A 10557-nucleotide genomic window follows, 5' to 3' on the forward strand; every position below is an offset into this window, starting at 1 on the left:
CCCCAAGGGTCATCCCACAGGAGAGCTCTCCCCCACCCTGCCTGTGATGGAGGGAAGGGAGCTGCTGACTGAGCTCCCCGAAAGAGATGTTTAGGGAGAAAAGTCTGCAGAGGACATCCTACCCACCCTACTCTGCTCCTGTTCAGCCTAGGGAGAAGAGGACCTCCACGAGAAGGAAAGAAATGGAAGCTACCCTTGCTGGAGTCCCCAGAGGACCAGGCCAGCAGAGATAGACAGCTAAAATCAGACCCAGGAGAGTCCGTGACACAAACAGACTGGAACTGACAGACAGTTGATGGAGGATGGATGCTTTGGAAACCCCAGGGGAGGAAGAACAACAGTATTCCCCCATTTCAACAGCAAATGAATTTTGGAAGTTATAGGGAACTTTTTCTGTAAAACTGGGTTTTCAGAATAGTGGTTGTTTTGGATATGAACTGGGGTTAGAGGAGACAAGCAAGGGGCAATCTGCCCCCCAATCCTCGCCCCAGGAACAGGTACTTAGGGCCCATTGAGAGGAAGAAAAGTGAGAGGGAGGAGAAGTGGAGGGGGGCACTTCAAGCCTATATCACGAAGCCAGACACCCTGGCTCTGTTATGCTCCAGCCCATTCCAAGGTCTTTTCCTACTGACCTGATACTTACCCTTAAAGGCATACTCTCCTGACTCCTTGGCACAGAAAGTGGGTAAAGTGGTGGAGGCTGCTGTTCAGGAGACTGGCTTCCGATTCTACTGCTTCCAGCCATTCCAATGAGTGTTTCCTGGGGACCTCCCATATTCTATGCCTTGTACCAGATGCTGGGGGTGGGGGTGGGGGCGGGCCTCGGTTGGGAAACAAGAGGGCTAAGCCAGTCTCCCTCCTCCAGGGCTTCACAGTCTAGTGGTATCTGAGAGAGGTGGTGGGCAGACTTAACTGTAGTCTAACAAGTGCTATGGGATCGTGAGGTCCAGGTTCATTTCTACTGGAGGAGCGCGTGGAGGGGAAGAGGCTTTGGAGTAGATCCTTGAAAGCTGAAGTGGGCAGGGAAGACGTGCTGCCAGTGGAAGGAACATGAACCAAGGTATGGAGACTGGATCAGAGAACTAAACAAGTGTACAGGTGAAACCACCATTCTAAGGTTGCTCTTTAGTCTGCACCCACCAAAAGAACTGTAGTAGCAGCTGAAATGCACACACTTACATAGCCAATAAAGGTTTGTTGAATTAATTTGCAGAACAGTTCAAAGAAACTAAGGTATATAAAAGGAAATTTTACTAACTGCTGCTGCCTCATGGCCGTCCTCAAACCAATGTCAGCATTTGTTTTGCGTATGGAATACATGTTCAGCCAGGAGCAGATGACTGTTTCCCACACTTAACTGGGACCAGGAGGCAACTATGTTTGATTGTAGAGACTGGCTGTCATCAGGACCTCAGATCAGGCTGAGGTCAGATATCCTGTGAAGCCTTTCCACGTGGTGGCTACCTGACTCCCTCACAGCATAGCTGCTGGGTTGCAAGGACAAATGTCTCAAAGAAGGATCCAGCCAGAACTGAACGAGCTATCATGACTTCTTTATTTTTAAGATTTACTATAATATATAAGTACACTGTCACTGACTTCAGACACACCAGAACAGGGCATCAGATCTCATTACAGATGGTTGTGAGCCACCATGTGGTTGCTGGAATGTGGACTCAGGACCTTCGGAAGAGGAGTCAGTGCTCTTAACCACTGAGCCATCAAGCCAGCCCCATGACTAACTTTTGAAAGTCATACCAACAACTGCCATCAGCATGGAGCCATGACTCTTAAGTTGACCCCAATTCTCAATGAAAGAATGTCACTGCCATGTGGAAGGAAGGCATATGCAATGGGACATATTGGCATGACCACCTTGGAAAAACAATCTGCCAAGTGAAGCTACACAATAGTCCAAGAGAGGTCAGAGCGTTGCCAAGGAGCCCATTGGTTGTGTAACACTAGAAGCATCACTAAAACTTCACTTGGCAGCTGGGCGTGGTGGTGCACGCCTTTAATCCCAGCACTTGGGAGGCAGAGGCAGGCGGATTTCTGAGTTCGAAGCCAGCCTGGTCTACAGAGTGAGTTCCAGGTCAGCCAGGACTACACAGAGAAACCCTGTCTCGAAAAAAACCAAAACAAAAAACAAAAAACCAAAAAAACTTCACTTTCCTTACCTGCAAAATGAGACCAAACAAGCTGGTCTCTGGCAGTAAGTGATCACTGGATTCTTCACAACTTCTAGTCCTGGATGGCTTTAAACTTGCAACCATCCTGCAATCCCCAAACCACCCCTTCATTCTCCTGGTAACCATCTCACTGCACCTTTGGCCTCTGCTTCTTTGTCCTGTATGACCCTGAAGCCAGTGGCTACTTCACAGACAACATCGTGAACCATTTGACATAGTTGTTTCAGATTAAAAGCAAATATAGGGGGCTGGAGAGATGGCTCAGTGGTTAAGAGCACTGACTGCTCTTCTGGAGGTCCTGAGTTCAATTTCCAGCAACCACATGGTGACTCACAACCATCTGTAATGAGATCCGATGCCCTCTCCTGGTGTTTCTGAAGACAGCTACAATGTACTCATAAATTAAATCATTTTTTAAAAGTAAATACAGAGGGCTGGTGAGATGGCTCAGCAGGTAAGAGCACCTGACTGCTCTTCCAAAGGTCCTTAGTTCAAATCCCAGCAACCACATGGTGGCTCACAACCATCTGTAACAAGATCTGACTCCCTCTTCTGGTGTGTCTGAAGACAGCTACAGTGTACTTACATGTAATGAATAAATCTTAAAAAAAAAAAAAAAAGTAAATACAGAGGGGAAAAAAGGTAGATGAGAAGCAAGGTAAATGAGAAGCCTCTGAGATTCGTCAGTTCCCCCACACCAGCTAAGGGGTATCACTGTGGGGTCTACAAAAAGTAAACATGGGAGATGGCTCATCTAACAAGGGAATAGCTATCATGAAGGAATCTGGTGCATCTGGCTACATATACATGAAAAGAAGCTGAAAGCAGAGTATGCTCTGCATGGGTGGGCAGCCAAGAGGGCTTCCTGGGAGAGCTGGGCCCTGCCAGCTGGTAAGGATTCTCCCAGGCACACAGAAAGATGGTTAACAGCTTCCTAAAGCCAGATGCCATGGGGACTCAGGTGTGGGTCTTCTCACCAATTTATCCTTGTTCCAAATGGAACAGTGGAGCTGCTAGTGTGCTTCCTCTGACTGAGAACCTGTCAGCCATCTGTTCCTTAGAACAAGGGACTGGGGCCTCCCACACACAAAGAGATCTCCAAGAGGGCTCCAGAACTCAGTGGGTTGTAGAGGTCGGCTAGGATGACCACATGTAGAGGTTGGCTGGGCCAAGAGTGGACGGGAGCTCTCATGATAAAGAGGCTGGACACTACCTGGAAACTGCATTTGAATGTATTCCTTCTAGAAAATAGTTTGATTTTTGTTGTCTGCTTTGGGCTGGTAATTTGTTTGAGAGATTTGTTGGTTTGGTTTGGTTTGGTTGTTTTTTTGACTCAGGTCTCACTGTGTTGCCCACTCTAGCCTCCTGCCCCAGCCTCCCAAGTGCTGACATTATGGGTGTGCAGCAAGCGCAGGGCTTTTATCATTTAAATGAAATCCCCGCAGAGTTTGACAAACAAATGCTACTTTGACATTGACTTTGGGTTTATGTTGAAATGACCTTAAAGGCCTGAAAAATAATAAGGAATGCACCGTGCTCGAACTGCCCTGCCAGGGAAACTGTCGTAGACAGGTCTCTGAGCCCTCCCGCTTGGCAGCACAGAGCCTCAGCTCCACTGAAACTCTGCCTCTGTCCGAGGTGCTGAAACCCTTCCTGCCGGGCTCTGCAGGAAGCCAGAAGGGCAACCCAGGTAACCAAGATGGGGGCCCTCTTCTGGACACTGTGAACTCAACAGCTTTCCCAAGCCATTGAAAATCCTTCTAGAACTGTATAGTGGCTCCACCAGGCAGCCGATGACACAGTAAAACCTGGTTTTCCATGAGCAATGAAAAGCCCATTCATTTAAAGGTGTACCCAGGTTTTCCTATCTCTCTCATCCACCCCAACCAACACCACAGAACAATGTGCCTCTACCCTGGATTTTATACATGAAATTCTCTGGATTCCACTGGGGTTAGGGGCTGACACTTTAAGAAACATCAGAGCAGAAAGCAAGCACTTCCTTATTCTAGATGTCAGGAACACAAAAAGTAGCTCAGACTTCCTGGAGATTATACAAGTTAGAAATGGAGCTGGGGGGCTGGCGAGATGGCTCAGTGGTTAAGAGCGCTGACTGCTTTTCTGAAGGTCCTGAGTTCAAATCCCAGCAATGGTGGCTCACAACCATCCGTAAGGAAATCCGATGCTCTCTTCTGGAGTATCTGAGGACAGCTACAGTGTACTTACATATAATAAATAAATCTTTAAGAAAAAAAAAAAAAGAAACGGAGCTGGGCCTCGTGGACCTAAGTCAAATGACTCAACCGCCATAACAGGGTATGTTGTGGCTTATACACCACATATATCAAGAGCTACAAAAACTAGGGAATTCAAGGAGAAGAGATGGGGGGAGAACAGGAATATGAGCTACAGAGATGGCCACTTCAAAGGTGTCTGAAATTGGGCAAGATTCGGAGCCAGGCTGGCGTGGGAAAAGCATGAGGGTGAGAAGACGGGTCCACCGCTAGCTCTGTATCCTGAAGGGAACCATCCTTTCTCCACGAGTCTCTAAGCATCCAATACTAACGACCACAGAAGAGATTTAAGATCCAATTTGATAACCTCTGACCCTGTCATCCCCTGACTTACAATTACCTATCACTTCCCAAAATATCATTACATTCATTTATTTATCAGTGTGTGGAATTCCAGGTTAGAGCCCACATGTAGAGCTTAGAGAGCCATCTTCAGGAGTCCTTTGTTTTACCACGTGGGTCCCAGGAATCAGACTCAGGTCACCAGGCTCGGCCACAAGCGCTGAGCCATCTTACCAGCCCACCCATAACTTTCCACGTGTATACTGTATTATGCAAGTCGCCTATTGAAACATGAGGTCTGCAGTCCATCCCCTGCCCTTGAAGAGCTGCAGTCAATTAGGAAGAAAAGATGTTCATATATGAGGAGAATACTGTGGGGCTGAAACCTGGGTCAGGACTCCATCTCTTTTCTTTTGGAAATCACCAGTGAGCCCAGCCAGTGGCTACGGAAAGGTGACAGCAGAAACCCACCACAGTGTGTGGAGTTAAGTCCTGCTTACCCTGGAAAAGAAAGATCCCAGGGCACTCTGCCTTCTGAATCCAAGAGACATAACGCCATTTATTTCAGATTCCTCTAGAACAGGGGTCAGAGTAGTCTGGGCTCGGGAAACCCAAGCTCAAAATGGGAATCAGAGGAAGACCTAAGCCTCAGCAGCAGCAAGCATCAGGACTGTATAAGTGGGAGTCTACTTGGAAGGACAGGGTGGAAACACCACAGTACCCTGTCTCTCAGCCACTCATGAAGTGTGCAGCTTCATTCATCAGATCTGGGATTTGCTATCCGGCCACCAGCATAAAGCAACCAACTAACTAATGATGGATTGGAACCTTTAACACCGTATGCCAAAATACACCTTTCCTCTAAAAACTGAGACAACAATTTCAGGATGATCAGAATTCCTCCGTGTCTGTGGTCACAATGCCCCTGTCTTTACACCTGCAGGGCCTCTAAGTAATGCTCCTCTCTCCTTAGTGTGGAAAGGAGGTTCAGCCCCTCCCCTGGGCACCCAGGAAGCCTAGGACGCACCGCACCTCCCAGCTGATCTCCAGGGCTGGTTGCTACGGAATTTCCATGTTTGGCATACTTGATACTTATAATCCTGGTTCCCAAGGGACCCAGCACCACAGCAACCACACCAGAAAACTGGGCCAGCCTGAGGGACTGGGGGAAAGAGTACGGGAGATAGTGCAGAGCTGAACATGTCCCTGACAGCTGTCTAGCCCGGGTCTAGGTGGATCCTGGAGCCTTGCATTGGCAAGTGATAGAATTCCATGCAGGGTCCCCAAAACCTGAGACAGAGATCCTGCCTGTCATCACTCAGGAGATCTCAGCCTGGCCCCAAACACTCATTCTCACACCAGGTACCAAGAATGAAGAGCATGTTCAGGTCCCTGTGGATAGTAAAAATTCACATTCACATACTCAGCAATGGGTTTTGGTGCAAATAAGTTTTGCAGAGCCCAAGGATATACTCACCGGTCATGGGCACACATATGTGCTTGCATGTGTATTACAGCCTCTCTCTCACACACACAAGCATACACACACATATGCATACACACATATATACTTACTTTTGTGCACAATACACTTTTGTCTTTCACTACCACCAAATTTTTGCTCTGAGATCCTGGTTGTTAACGTAGGATCTTAGCTGGGACTGGTGGCACATACCTGTACATAGCACTCTAGAAACGGAGGCAAAAAGATCTCAAGTTCAGCCGGGCGGTGGTGGCACATGCCTTTAATCCCAGCACTTGGGAGGCAGAGGCAGGCAGATTTCTGAGTTCGAGGCCAGCCTAGTCTACAAAGTGGGTTCCAGGACAGCCAGGGAAACCCAAAAATCTCAAGTTCAAGGCCAGCCTGTGTTGTAGCTAACCTGTAGATACAAAGTAAAACCCTGTCCCCAAAAGGAAAGGAAGGGAGCAGGTTCTTCAGGCAATGATTGGGCCACAATAGTGGAACACTTCTAAACATAAGTATTGTCTCTATAAAATGGACCCCAGGAGCCCCCAAGCTAGTGGCTACTGTCAGGACATGTACAGAGGATTCCAAGAGGCTCTGTGCCACAAGACTTTCCCATGAGGCTGAGAGCCAGAGCATATTGGGTGAGAACAAGAAACTCACCAGGCCCTGCCCTAGGGAGCCTACCAGTAGGCTGGGGCAGTTCCGACTGAAGGTCTATTCCCTGGCTCCCTGGGCTGTAGAAACTGCCTTCCCTAACAGGAGTCATGGTATCTGATGCTCCACACTCCTAGCTGTGGCTTGCCAGGCCCTGTAAGGATTTGTGCAAGGAGGTCAGGGAGAGATTTATTCTCAGAGGGACCCTTACTCACTTCCTCTGGGAATGGGCTGCAGATAGAATCACCAGCAGGAGCTTTGGCCAAGTGAGTCACTTCAGAAGGCCATTGTGGACACAGCATTAAGTCAGAGATCCAAGGCAGTTAGTTGGCTGGTCTGTCACTGGCTGTTTCAAGTCCAACCCCAGTCTTACTGGCACAGATCATTTCTCTTTGGCTCTCTGCTTCCCTCGTGTGGCTATCTTAGGAATCGCAATGGCAGCTAGAGGGCGCCCAAGGCCAACAACGTAGCCCTTTTCAAAACAGCAAAAACCCCTTCCTTGCCTGCAGTCAGCACCTGCATCTCCTTGGCTCTTATCCCAACGTCCTCCTGAAGGCCTAGCCCCACCTTGAAATCTCGAAGCAGAGCAGACCCCGCCCCACACACAGTGTGAGTTACATCCTGAGTAAGAGAGAGGCCCCCAGGCTGGCAGACCCTCCTCCCTTCCCTCCTTTTCCCTCTGCTCCCCACCCAGTCTTTGCCAGCAAGCAGGAAGGAAGTTGCTCATAGTGGGAAGGGTGGGGCACTTCCAGCTCACACTGAACAACTTAGGGTTGGGCTAGAAGTAGCCAGAGCCTTCTGCTCCCACCACCCACCATCCTCCTTACACCCTAGAGCCCCTCCACCCTGGACCTGAGGCCTTCTTTTCCTGAAATAGACACCCCAAGATCACATGGATCACTCCCCTCTCAGACTTGCCAAAGATCTGGTCTGAGCTAAAATGCAAGATTGGAGTCGGGGGGAGGGGGTGTGTGTGTGCAAGAAGTACAGGAGGCACCAGAGACCCAAGGAAGGGGCCCGTACTCACCCATAAAAGCAGTCACTCTGTCTACCAGCATCAATGATGATGGAGATCTGGGTTAACCTCCCCGCTATCACTGCCACCAGCAGGGATGGAGGAGCTGGGCTCCTATCCAGCTCATCAGGAAAGCCTCATCCAACTGAGGCCCTACAACTTAAATCTGGGGGTTCCTTTCAAGGAGCTACACCCCTAAAACCTACAAAATTTTCAGATATTACTCTTTAAAGTGCAGTTATTAAATAAATACAATAGAGTTGCCCATATAAACAGCCAGTCACTAAGATGTAAAGCATTAGGTACCACAGGGCTGCAGGCAAATGGCAGACACAGAAGCTCTGATGGCCAGGAAGAAAGGGACAAACCACATCCTAGGGAGGGGAGAATCAGGTTCTGCCTCTGACTTTTGGGGATGTATTTTTCTTTTCCTCCATTTTTCTTTTCCTTGGTATGTTCTGCCCCAAACAGAGACCATCTACTCCACATCTACTCTTGTGGCTGAACAGTGCTCCCTCTTAAACCTGTCCCTTCACCCAGCCATGTTACCCTTGCCTTGGCTTCCAAAACACATCCCTGGGTGCCTGACAGCTACACACATTCGCAACAAAACTGAAAATGGAAACACTTATTCTGCAGGGGTTGGCTAAACCCAGCAGGGATCCCAAGCAACAGAAGGGACTCTCACACAGAGCAAGCTGCCTAGAGTCCACAACCTGAGGGCTGGAGACATGGCTCAGTGGTTTAAAGTGCTTGTTACAGAGAACCCAGGATCAGTTCTCAGCACCTACATAATAGCTCACAACCAGATCCAGATGACCCAAGGCCCTCTTCTGGCCTTCGTCTAGGTATTGCACATATGTGGTGCACAAACATATATGTGCCAACACTCTTACATATGAAATATAAACAAACAAACAAATAAAACCTAAAATTCCAAGGAAACAGATGTTGTGCTACGGAAGGCAGAAGTCCCCTGGGGCTGTATAATGGTCAGAATTTCTAGGAAGCAGACACCAGGGCATTGGAAGTTTCAGAGAATTACTTCAATGCCTGAGAGACCAGGAAAGAAGCAACAGAGGTAGAGGAAGAATCTAGAACAAGATACAAGTCTGACATATAGGAAAGTCAGAGCAGCTGAGAAGGCCTCAGACATCATGAGTTCAGAGCAGCTCAGCCTGCATACCAGGGAATCCAGAATGAATCCACAGACCTTCCCAGGCTTCTGTCCAAAGCCTCTGGGAACAGACCTTGGACTGAACACCAGGCACATGCCACAGAACACATCTAGATGTCAGCCACTTTCCCTGCAGCAAAAGGTAGCTCTCTGAGAGGCAGATGGGATGGCATCTCAAGGCCATGGCTGGCCCAGGAAGAGTGGTGAAGATTTTCTCTGGTCTGAGAGGAAAAGCAAGGATGAGGGATAATATAAACAGAGGGCTGAAGGCACAAAAGCCTAAATCTGTTTGAGAAAGCCAACGTATCCTGGGAGCAGTGAGCTGGGAGACTGGACAGGCCAGTGTGTCAGACTGGCCTTGGCCCTCTATAGCTTTATCTAAAGGTTTCAAGTAAAGACAAAGTATGAGACTGACCTTGAGAAGAACCTAGCAGTGGTGAGAACCAGATGGTGGGGAGACCCAGGGGTTGGAAGATCTGTATGGAGGCTATGGCCAATGGTACCCCAAAGGCGTCAGTATATGATACTGGTTAGAATCTTGACACTGAGGCCAGTCACAGCTTAATTAACAGAAAGCGTCCTTGGCTGTCAAAGAGTCAAAGTTATAGCTGGACATGATAACCACGTGGAACTGGTCCGTCCAAGGTTCTGTAAAGATTAAATATCCAGAAATAGGGGCTAGATTCCATCTCCTGCCTCCCTCTCCCAAAGATTTAAGTCAGTAGGGACAGGCAGGGGGTCTCAAGGCCAGGCACCCGAAAGAAAACTGGTGTGAGTAAGAGCGGCCTGCTGACCCTCTGTTCCCAGCCCCCACCAGTCACCCAGGGAGCCCAGAGCACTCACATCCAAGGATAGGCGGCTCCCTACTTGTGAGGCCCCTTCACCTCTACCTACCCTGCCCCAAACTAGTGGACCCCACCTTCTTAGTGACCCCAAAGATCAGCACGGCCCATTCCTTCCGGCCATTCCTGCCAGCCCCCCACCCAGGCCCACCCCAATCTTTCCCTCCCCTGCTTTTCCAGAGTCCAGCCAACACAAATCTGCATGTTTGTTTGTCTGCCTGTCTGCCTCTCCCAGTCGCTGCCTCTCCCTGTCTCTAAGTTTCTGGGGGGGGGGGGGTGTTTTGTTTTGTTTTGTTTTTCTCTTAGTTTCTTTTTTGAGGGGCCTCTGAGGTCTCAAACCCCCAAGGTTTCCAATTCTCTACACCTGAATACCTAGCTCCTAGCTTTCTGTCAGCTGTAGACAGTGCAGAACTATAAACTCCAACATGCATGGCTGCCTAAGGTGCCCAGAACATGCTGGTATGGATCTCCCTGCATTCTGGGAATTGTAGTTTGCCTAGTCCACGCTCAGTGTCCACTCCCTCTACCCCCAAACTCTCCTCTGTGGGCCATCTGCCTCTGCCCTGGTGGCTAGGTCTCTCCACTGACCTGCTGCCCCAGGGAAACAGGGCACTTGACAGGATTGGAGGGGGAGGC

This window comes from Mus caroli, unplaced genomic scaffold (assembly GCF_978045245.1).
Source record: "Mus caroli unplaced genomic scaffold, Mus_caroli_1 scaffold_4, whole genome shotgun sequence".
Classification (NCBI taxonomy): Eukaryota; Metazoa; Chordata; class Mammalia; order Rodentia; family Muridae; genus Mus; species Mus caroli.